Source organism: Oppia nitens, unplaced genomic scaffold, assembly GCF_028296485.1.
Source record: "Oppia nitens isolate AA-2021 unplaced genomic scaffold, nextdenovo-longstitch-racon4-pilon3 scaffold9_pilon_pilon_pilon, whole genome shotgun sequence".
In the NCBI taxonomy this organism is placed as follows: Eukaryota; Metazoa; Arthropoda; class Arachnida; order Sarcoptiformes; family Oppiidae; genus Oppia; species Oppia nitens.
This window is the reverse complement of record NW_026533253.1, coordinates 1,337,684-1,350,787: the sequence shown is the minus strand read 5'-3', so window position 1 is coordinate 1,350,787 and position 13,104 is coordinate 1,337,684. Positions and strand designations below refer to the sequence as shown.

Below are 13,104 nucleotides of genomic sequence, written 5' to 3'. Positions count from 1 at the left end.
CAGTAATGCAATTTTAACTTTAAAAATGATAATTATAAATATAGTAATAAATTTTTATTTAACTTAGTATAATATTTTATAAAACAAATTTAGTTTACTGATACACAAAATTTAATGCCAAACTACACATTGAAACACATTTATCATTACTATATGTGATATACTGTAACTGTATAATCATATTATTGATTTCACAACAGTTTTGACGTCAATAATATAGTGAAAATATATTTATTGAAATCACAGTTTTTTATATTACTATTTTTCAAAGTTGTGTATTTGTGTGTTAGTCAATTGAAACAATTTATTGAGAATTTTTAAAAATTTATTTAAATTATAGAAATAAATGGCAACATATTTATGATATATAAACAAAATTTATGTCAACACCAGTGACTCTCATTTGTCATTATATATATTATATATAGTAGTAGTAGTATTAAATAAATTTATAAATTGGCAAATATATTTTTGTTAGATACTTTAAAAGTTTATATATAAGCAATATTTTATCATACAATGAGATATTGAATATAACAACTAAAATAAATTTAATAGTTATGAATTCTGGTGATCACATCATTGATTTATGACTATTTGTTGTAAAGTTTATTTTTTTTGTATTTATAAAACTTATTTATAATATAGTAAAGTAACTTTTACAAATCAATATATTTAAGTAAAACTTGATAATCACATTATGTGTTAGATTTTTTTTAATGCATTGCTAGTGTTGTGTTGTTGAAATATTTTTTTCAACATTTTACAAACACTATAATATATTATATATACTGTATATTGAAAAGATATAGTAATAGTAATAATAATAATTTTGATGATTGAAAAGTTATTTTCAAATAGTTTACTCATCACGTATTGATGTGAGAGATGACAGAGATAGTAAAGATATATATATTTATATCTATCATAACATAATAAATTAAAACAATAGTCATGTGTGTATATAAAAAACTGTTTTAGAGTTAAGCAAAAGTAAAATAGACTACAAATTATTGATTTCATCACTAAATATGCAATTTGTTTAAAATATCTAATATATTTCAAACTATAGTAAATTATGTTCAAATATATATATATTGTTTGTGACACCAAATTCAATGGGCAGATGGAGTGCTTGAGTTCATAGAACTAGCAATTGATTGAATGCTTTGGAAACTGTTGAATACAATACAAACTTTTATATAATACTGTTATTTGAATACAATATATAATATATATTTCATAAACCCTGGTATAACTCACATATAGATAAAAAAAAACACACAAAAATATCTTACTATGATATCAATGAACACACAGTATGTTTGGACCATAGGATAGCTATATAAATATATGAATGTTTGGACAGTGACTCGTGTATATGACCCCCCGTTAGACCAATAGTGACCCCCTTTAGTGGCGAACATTTTAAATTTCCCAAAGGTATCACAATATTATGATTATTATGATTATGTGTGCATTTTGTTTGTTTGAGACAACTGGACATATACTACAATATATATATATACTGTATACACATTGTTATAGTGGTTGTCATTAATTTATGTATGCCTTTGGATTATTTGCGTGCAAAACACATATACCGGTGCACACAATGACAAACAAAATGCAATTATTTGAATGAAATTTTGTCGACAATTTCTTTTTTGTTTTATTATCTATAATTTTCTATATTACTATTTATATTTATGTATTGAATTGATAATTTATAATTATTTGCACAAATATAATATAATATGTTATCTAGTTAATTTAATAGGCTATTCATTATTATAATAAAATAAATTGATCAAAATATATATAAATAGATTATACTATAATGTATATCATCATATATATTAAATTGAGTTGCTTATTTTGCTAATTAATTTGTATTTTTTATTGTTTATAAAATACCATCTCTATTAAAAAAATATTTATTATAAAAATATATGAATTTTAAAAATATAATATTTAAGACAATTTTTTATCATAAGAATGGTATATTATATATATATATATATATATAGAGAGATTTTATATACAGTATATACCGTATAACTATCATATATTTCAATTATCAATTATGTATATACTATAATATTTATATATATATAACAAAAGTATATATGGGTTGTTCATTACTTGGTGTCGTTTTATTTCTAATATTTCAAATGTAAAATTAACCATTATACAATAAAATTTAATTATCTATATAATGTCCATCATTAGCAATGACTTTCTGCCATTTTTCAGGCAAAGCCATAATCCCCTTCTGAAAGTAGTCCTTTGATTGAGAGCCAAAAAACTCATCGATGGTTTTTTTGATATCATCGATTCCAGTGAATGTTTTTCCATTAAGAAACGTCTGTAAATTTCGGAACAAATAATAATCTGAAGGTGCGATGTCTGGAGAGTATGGTGGGTGAGGTACAACCTTCCAACCCAACTCTTTCATTTTATTTTGAGTCATTCTTGAAGTATGACTCGACGCGTTGTCTCTTTGATATCTAATCCTATTACAATTAATTAATCTTGGACGTTTTACCATCAATACTTCTTTAAGTCTGTCCAATTGTTGACAATAGAGCTCAGATGTTATCGTCCGACCATATTCGAGAACTTCATAATGAATAATACTAATCCAATCCCACCAAACACACAGCATTGCCTTCCTAGGATTGAGGTTTCTTTTCGGCGTCTGTATCGCAGGTTCTTCAGGATCGACCCATTGACCACCTATGACAGGGTTTTCGTAATACACCCACTTCTCATCCATTGTCACTATTTGTTCCAAAAATGGAACGTCTTTGAGATCTGACAGCAAACGTCGACATGTCTCTACTCGATTGGCTCTTTGTTCGGGTGACAAATCATGTGGTACCCATTTTCCGATTTTATATACTTTGCCAATTTCGATCAAATGGTTATATACTGTAGTTCGACAAACCCCATACTTATGTGACAAATCGTGAAGAGTTTGCCTCGGATCCGCTTCTATTTCTTTCAAAAGAACTTCATTATCGATGACAATAGTAGGGTGTCCTCGACTCTTATCCACAAGAGATCTGTCATTCGATTTAAATCGATCAAACCATCTCTGAACTTTTCGAACACCAATTGATTCGGGATATACTTCATTGATCCGTTTTGTCGCTTCGGTGGCATTAATTCGGCCCAATTTCTTCATTCGATCAAATTCGTATAAAATACAATGCCGAATATGTTCTTCTTCGGGAGACTGGTCAGCTTCGGTGGACATATTGTTATCACAAATGTTTGATTGATATGTCTACTTGTGTTTACAAACAGAAAACAATATGATATTTGTAAAATACTATTCACAAATACCGTTACAAAAAACGTATCAAAATACGACATCGAGTGTTAAACAAACTATATCATTATAAAGAGTATATAATTACTTGAATGCATTAAAGGAAACACAACAACAACAACATGACTGTCCATTACATAGTATATATGTCAGTGATATCTAACAATAAGATAATAGACTATTGCTGTATATAATACCATATTTGACAATAACTATAGTGTGAAACTTCCTGTGTCTTAGATATAAATAATAATATTTTGTTATTATTGACACCAAAACAGAATATTCTCATAGATTTTTGCATTTTTATACATTTATTTACAGTATTTTGATATTGTGTTTATTAATTGTTGATTTCTATGAAAATTTTAACGAAAACAATTAATATTTTTCTATAAGTAATAATAATGATAATAATATTATTCATTACTTTAATAGATATAACAACGTTTTGCTTCAATATTTTCATAAAATTAAACAATACTATATTTATTAAAATTAATATATTTGATTTTGCATGTATTTTTTATTTATTGTATAATTGATGACATTATGAACCTTAAATGTTAAACTTTTTAACCTTTGTTTAGATTTAATAATATATATATTATTTCATATATTTATATAATGTATATAATTATAATATCTCAGACAATATTGCGTGAGATATTACTATTAATGTTTGAATAAATATGTATTATTTAGTTATATTCAAAATACATTATTTCATTACATCCAATAATAATATCCAATATAAGAATAGGTTTAATGAATTATTTGCTTATATAATATAATATTAGATTTTATTTTATGTATTTTTTAAAGAAATTAATAATTAATAATATTTATAGTACTTTTTTTACTAATTATTTTATTTAATTATTTAATTGGTAAAATCTGTTTATAATAAATGATATATTTAATTTAATCTATCAATTTTACAAATAAATGAAATATACTGTACAATTTAATTTTAAAATTATAGAAAAACATGTGACAACCATAAAATGAATTATTTTTGTTTAAAGATGATTATTATATACATATAAATTTATATATACAATACAAACACATATAATGTATATTTTGTGTTAGGCATCAATGAAAACGAGAGAGAGAGAGAGAGAGAGAGAGAGAGAGAGAGAGAGCACCAGTATGTGTGCCACATTATGATACTGTAGTATAATAACAAACAATATACAATATATATATAGTTTTTTTTGCGACAATTTTACAGACATATTTTTGTTAAGACTACTAATCATTGCATATTATGCTAACTTTTCTTTAGGTCGGCAACTAGTTTAAGGAAAATTCAGATAATTATAATAATCAAATAGTGACGCTTTGCGCACAAATACACATCAGGTGTATGTAATTGTGTACTATATTTATATATAAAATTGATATACTGTATATTCAATGGCAACAAATATTGTAAATATATATGAAAAATAATAAGAGCTACTGTCTAGCACTCTCTCTCTCTCTCTCTCTCTCTCTCTCTCTCTCTCTCTCTCTCTCTCTCTCACACACACCTTTCAATAAACTAGCGCTAAGTTATTTAGACTGTCCCGACACTTGTATACAGGTATAAGTGGTCACAAAACATGCTCTACCTGTGCCATAAATACCACTGTTGCTCTCTACTATTTTTATTACGTCTATTTATTTTTTAACTTATTTTTTTTGGTTGGTTGTTGGTTGAATATTGTATTCAATTTTGGTTAAAATGAATAAAAGATTTAATACATACTTTTTAGTGCTATTATGGAGACTAACATTCAAAATAAAAATAATTTTTTTAATGAAATAAACTTCAGTATTAATTTATATGCAAAATATATCATTTTTTTGTTAACAATATATACATATTTAGTTAGATAAAATTAAGTTAACTTAATTTAAATACAGTATATTTTTAAAGATATACATTTCAAAAAGTTTTTTTAAAAGTTTTTATTGTTATATTCAAAAAGTATTTTTGTTAAAAATTGTTTCATGTGATAGACAACCATTTAATAAAAAATATTACATTTTTATAAATAATAATCAAAATGTTTTAAACAATAAAAAACGATATTTTTCAAAAAATAGATGATTTTATTTGAATGAAATGAATTGTGGAAACTTGATTTTTGCTAAATAATTATTTTTTTTCTGATATAAATATAAAATATTTTACTAAATTTTAACAATAATAATACTAAAATATTGTAAATGCAAAAAAACTAGCAGTCAATTCATGTACAATATTTTTGATACTATTTTTAAAATAATTGTTTTTATTAAAACAGTTTTTATGAGAATTTTATTTAAAAATTTTTATTTTTATATTTTACTAAAAATGTTTCTTTATCTTAAATCTTTTTTGATAATGATTTAGTATTTTGAGTTTTTTTTAAAGTGAAATTTAAAAAAGCAATTTTATATTAATAAATTGAAATATATTGTAATCAATGACCACATCCTCCCTCAACTTCCCATCAAATTTGATAAAATACATACAAAAAATATTTCTCATAAATTCGTAATTGAAATTTTTATAATCAATTTACAGAAATTCATTCATAAACTGTAACAAAACGGAAACTCACTTTGAATTTAATATATTTTTTATTATAAAAAAATAAAAATATGATTTTTATATAACTATAGGTATTTTATGAATTACATTGTGTGTAAAACTTAAAATTCTAGTTTTATCAATACTATTAAGATTTTAAACAAATCACATTTACTTATAAATAAAATACTATTATATTATATAACTTTAAAATGTTAAATAAATTAAGTTTTGAATAAATTTCTTTAAAAAAAATTATTTAATTTCTAAATTTTCAATTATTAATTGTATGGAAATATTATAATATATTGAAATAATGTTTACTAAAATGATTTTTTCAATTTTTTTATTATAACATGTACTTTACTTTAGTTTAATTTTACGTTTTTATTCATTTATTGAAATACCAATATTTTCAACACATGTTTTGCATTAAATATATATATATTTCTACAATTTTCCTCAAATTTAAATCTAAATAATTTTAGAATATTCTTGAATAACAAATTCTAAAGTTTGGATAAATTATATACATATTTTGAATTTATGTTTGCAGAAAAAAATGTTATAAATTTAGTTATATTTACTTTTATTCGTGTTTTATGATACATATAATTTATTTTATACATAAAAAAAGTTTTTATCTGAATACTGATTGGTTACTTATTTACATATTTTTGTATAACATTTCACGCAAAATATAATATACGATCGTTCATTCAAACATATATATTTTTTATATTTCACACTCAAAAAAAGTGAAAATTAAATTTGTTTTTATAATATTATTGAAATTTTACGTTACGATACATATAAAACACTGTATTTCATCAAATATTTCTATTTATACAAATATTAAATATTAAACATACAGTATTAACATTTTAAAAACATTTTTACTATTCTATTATTATACCAAAACATAAATATTATTAGAATTTTATATAATAATCTAGTATATATTTTTTTTAATAATAATAATTTTTTATAATTTTTTTAGGTAAGCAAATATTCTACATAATATTCAAACGATATACAGTACTGTGTGCTATCAAAACAACATTTTTGTAAGTAATGTGCAAAAATATAAAATAACTAACAAAATATAATAACTCTCTCTCTCTCTCTCTCTCTCTCTCTCTCTCTACCTCTCTCTCTCTTTCTTTCTCTCTCTCTCTCTTTATAAATATATTGTTATATATATTGTCTTTCTAAAAACAATTTGACTGTTTATTTATTTGAACTATATTTCTAATGATAGTCTAATAATATAACAATGATTGTTGAGTAATGAAATGAAAGTTTGTTTTTCAAGTAACCTCTCATTTATCAGTGAATTGTGTTATCAGTTATCTATTTTGAGAGTGAAATAACATAATATAAACCATATATTTGTTAGTCTATTAGTTTAGTGACCATTCATTTGACTCTTCAATGCATTTATTTATATGATTCTCATAGCAATCGAGTTCTCATTTTGTGATTAAATAAACATTTTTGTTGCACACGAGATATGTCCGTCAATATTAATATTTAATGATAGCCTTGCACTCAATGGCCTAACCTTTATGTTATACACATTACATATATAGATACATATAAATATATACAATGAGTATCAGTGCTTATTATACTGTTATTATAAGAGGCAGTGGTCGACATTAATGAGTTTACCTGACAATAGTGGGCCCATCGATAATATAACCAAATATATAGCCAATAATCTCATTGAACTCTTCAATACATATTCACCACTCAAACACACTTATAATGTGTTTTTATTATACATTTAATAACAATTGCTATATTAATATCTTTAATTTTGTCTCCAAAAAATATAATATCATAATTAGATAATATAAAAAATATATATTAAATGAATAAAAAACAAAACGAAAAGTAATATATGATATTATAGAAGATGTTATTTATATAACTATGAAGTATTTTTTCTTACAATAATATAATTGATATTAAATATTAGCTTCAATTAAGATTAACAACAAAATTGATTAATCGTTGATTTTTTATATTTAATCAAATGTTTTTTTATATGATAATGTATGTATTGAGTCATATACTATATATAAGTATCAATATTGACTGAACACTAATTTTATGTTTATATCAAATAATTGGTTATTACTATATATACTGTATATATATAGTGTTTATAATAGTATTTTTTGTTGATTACAATATGTAAGTTTAAAATGTTATCAATCATTAGTGTTGGATATGTACTGCAAGTGTCCACCCATTCAGGACTGAGCTGATTATGGGGTCGTAATCGTAATGTCCACTTCACGAGAGGGCAACAAAAAAAGGACAACATTTTAATGTATTTTTGGCTATTAGTAAATAGTAGTACAGTTGTGTTATTAACCTCAGAGACCAGTAAACCAGTAAATGACCCAAAGTTTTGCTTAACAACAATAAAGCTCTCTCTCTCTCTCTCTCTCTCTCTCCTCATATCCAAACTCCAATCCCTGAGCCATTAGTTTATCCATCAATAGGCTCGCCAGTGACTCGCCATTCAAATGAGTGAATAGTCAGTCATATGCATAGTAGTAGTGCCGGTGATTGTGTTCATTGATCTCCAATGCTCTCCATTGCCTACATTTGCATCAATTCCTTCAATTCCTTACTGTTTTTGCCTCTATTTTCATCTCATTTTCATGCGATGACTCATTCGGGAGTGATTTTGAATTATATTCAACTCAAATGTTTGCTGCTATCATGTGTTAAATTGTATTATACTTTATATATATATTTATTTATATATTCAACTTATACTTAGATCGCAAGTAATGCACTGAGAAATGCATATCCGAAACAATATTATTGGATATGTATTTTATTTCAGTTATGATTATAATATTAAATTTAATATATTGTCTATTGTAGTACATATGAGAGAATATGTAATGTAGTGTTTTTCATTATATTACATATATTACTTACATATAGCTAATATATTTTTTTGTTGAAAAAAATTGCCCAAAATATTTAGTGTCAAATATCTATAAAATTAATAAAAAGTTAATTGATGAAATTAATTATTTTATTTAATTTAAATTTTTTAATTTATGATATAAATATCAATTTAATGATAGAATATTTTATTAATAATAACAACTAATTTTAAAATTACAATAAAAAATATTTGAAACCAATACTTTAATTTATTATATATAAGATCTGTATAGGAATTGTATTTTTTTCTTGTAATTCATTGTCAAACTGAACCAGTGATTGAAACACCTGTCGCTTAATAATACTGAAACATACCTTACCTTAGATATACAATATTAGCTCAAATATATATATTATATTAAACTCTTGTTATCAGTAGAGACTAAGAGTTAGTGTGAAATTTTTTAATATGATATTAAATAATAGCAATAATAAGTACAGTATATATATATATACAACAAATCAATAATATCATTACATCTTATTTGATATATTTAATATTGTTTGTTGTAATAAAAGTTTGTCATAACTTACAAGAGATATTATATACAATTATATTGTTTGTATTTTATTTGATATCCTAGTTATTACAGTATTATTATTATTATTATTAATAATAATATCTATAAAAATGAATTTTTTTATCGATTGACAATCTAATTGCAAAATTTCATTATAAGATTTTATTTTTTCAAAATACTACTTATATAATATGTTGTTGTTTCAAATTAATAAAATATTTTTTTTTGTTTATTGAAAGTTTAATTTAGCGAAAAAAATAAAACATTTATTGTTGTTGTTGTTGTTGTGTATGTATTGGTTATAAACAGTACAATAAATGTTGTTATTTGCTAGCTATGCATGATTTAATGTGGAAATCAATTTGATTATTGTTATTTATTGTTTTTTATATACATGTATAAAAAATATACTTAAAAAACCACGTATTGTAAAAACACAAAATTTTCAAGCATTTGATTCAGTTTAACAAACAATGTATATTTTTTTGATAGCATACTATTAATTGTTGAATTATATTAGCAATATTTTAGTAAATAATAATTAAAATAAATGCTCCAATGATTTATGTATTATAGATTGAATAACATTTTAATTAACTTGTAATAGTTTGTGACATATAATTATTATTACAAAATTAAATGATTATCTATTAAATTATTTGTTATATATATAATTTACAAAAATGTTATTGAAAATTATTAATTGATTTTTCTTCTTTGTAATAATACTTAATTAAAATTAATTTTAATTAAAATCATAACTTCATTTTAAATTACGATTTCATAAATGATATTTAATGTAATAATAATTTGTTTAAAAATCATAATAAAGATTAATAGTAGTGTAAACAAATTATTTATGTTTTTTATTTTCAGTTAAGTTTAGAAGTATTTTATTTATTTATTTGTTTTTTTATATATTATACATTTACTTTTGATTCACTCCCACTGTCAGCATATAATAGATTAGATAATACATTACACGAAGGGGTGAATTAAATGCCAGAATATTCATTAGTAAAACATTGGTCTCTGAGACCCCACTCTCTCTCTCTCTCTCTCTCTCTCTCTCTCTATATATATATATATATATATATATATATATATATATATATATATATATATATATACGGTATATACAGTATATACTGTACTAAACGCATGACTAGTGATGAGAGAAAAAATGTGTTTTCTTTGCCAACAGAGAGGACATTGAAAAAAGTAGTCCAACTCGTGGTTTGTATCGGTTTATTCAATATTACGAAAAACTTAAAGCCACTTGTTTTGAGACACTACTTTTTATTATAAGATATTATATAAATTTTTGCAGTATATAAAATAACTTACTTGAATATACAGTAGTTTTATTTATAATCATAACAGACATACTTATGCATATTTTTCTTTTAAAATGTTAACATACAAAATATAATAAATAATGTACAGTATATTTGTGTATATATTTATTATATATAAATAAAATGCTTTTTAAAAATATTTTCCAATGAGATTCAAGCAGTTGAGTCAATGCTCTCTCTCTCTCTCTCTCTCTCTCTCTCTCTCTCTCTCTCTCTCTCTCTCATCTCCAATAAGTTTTAGTAGTGTAATAATAGTGATTCAAATGCTTGTTTATTGTTCAATGCATCATATATTATGTGAAAGGGGTGGAGAGGGGAACCACATATTACATACAAACGCTATACTGTTTGTTGCTTTTGTCAAATCAATTATTTTAAAATTTTATGAAACATCCCATTCCTTCAACTATTTAAACCCATAGACTCCTCCACTCTTTCGACACTCAATTTTAATTCGCTTTTTCATTGAAAATGTCGTACAATATATATATATATATATATATATATATATATATATATACTATGTATTTAACTGCATATATTTGCACATATTATGTACACTTGATATGCAAACACAGCCATTGATAATCAAATTCAATGCATATAACATAACTTTGAATCCAAGTCTTTCAAATATCACTCAATACTATATGCATATAAACTAAGCAATGCTTTTAATACAGTAGTAAATACTGAACTATAATATAACTCATTGTACAGTATATTCCGTACAAATGTTGTCAATGTTTATCTTTATTGTATATTTAGATTGATTGACACAATTTGTTTAATGAATCTCCACTACTTGTGTTTATATTTCAAGTTATGTATGTATTATTTGAATACACTATAAAAGTACACTATATTTATATGAATAACTTATATATTGTATATTAATACTACCGGTATATATCAATATGGCATACAAAGTGTGTTTTACTTAAAATAATGGATCTTTGAATAGATTTAATGTAATGATTGATTTTTATTATTATATTTATTATTAATTGGATTGATATTTTTCAAAAAATAATTTTTACTAAAAATTGAATTTAAACTTTTTTTTATTGAAAATTTTAGTGAAAACTCAATTTTTGTTTGAATAAAATAAGAGTCCAGTTTATGCTAGTTTTGTGATACTTATGTAAAATTAGCCCGAATTTTGAAGGGTTTGCTTAGTATTTGGTTCGTTATTATTCATTCCCATTGATATTTGCTGAACAGCTCTCTCTCTCTCTCTCTCTCTCTCTCTCTCTCTWTCTCTCTCTCTCTCTCTCTCTCTCTCTCTCTCTCTCTCTTAATCTTTATCTATCTATCTATCTATTTAGCTCTAGTATATATTTATTAAGCACTGGTACTATTGTATAGCATCTCACATAAAGATGAGAGTGAGCACAGCTTCTGTATGACTCGCTCTCCAACTTTTTCAACACAACAGTCCCTGCAATGTTATGGCTCTCAATGAAGGCACAGTCAGTACTTAATACTGTAGTGTCAGTCTCTGCTTGTATGCCACTGCTATCACATCACTCTCCCGAAGCCATACATACATACAGACAGAGCCATCAAAACAGTCTTTCCTCTCAATCACTGACTCCGAGACAGTCCTACAAAAAAAGCATTGCTTTTACGCAATAGTTTTGCGCAATATTTTGATTATTATTATTGTTATTATAACTATTTTTTCATAAAAATAATTGTATGTGTGATTGTTATTAATGTTTTTTATGTATTCATAAAATCATTTAATAAGTTTGTTTATTTCTGTTTAACTAAAGTTAACTTTTTTAAAAAAAATATTAATGATTTTATTTTAGAAGTATTTTATTTAGTGTAATGATATATATATTTATATTATCTATTGTGTAATCATTATAATAAAAACTAAGTGTTTTGTATAAAAATAAAAATCTATAGCTTTAATGTGTGAAACAAATAGTTCCTAAAAATTGTGTGAAAAATAATCAAAAGATAATAAAAGTTTACTAAATTATATCTGACTTTTAAAACGATTCAAAACAACAACAAACAAAGCAAAACAAAATAGTAAATTAATGTTTGCTTTAATGATGACATTAATGTTAATTGAAACACTAATCTATTTATATATTATATTATAGATTTATTGTAGTTTTTTTTTGTTGTTTTATTTTTGGTCATCAATAATATTAATGTCTTACCATTAATAATCAGTGCAATCAAGCAATCAGTTCCTTAATATTATCTAAATATTTAATAAATGTTTTGTTCATTAGTTTATAACTAATGTATAATATTATATATAAAAACTATATATGATATATATAGATATATTATAAATACTTTACAATAATAAATGTGTAAATA

General features: G+C 23.3%; 1 protein-coding gene across 4 annotated transcripts in view; it reads left to right on the top strand.

Moving 5' to 3' along the window:
* Positions 1–13,104, top strand: part of LOC128964841 (POU domain protein 2-like) — a 111,980-nt gene that overhangs the window by 82,169 nt on the left and 16,707 nt on the right. The window lies entirely within an intron of this gene.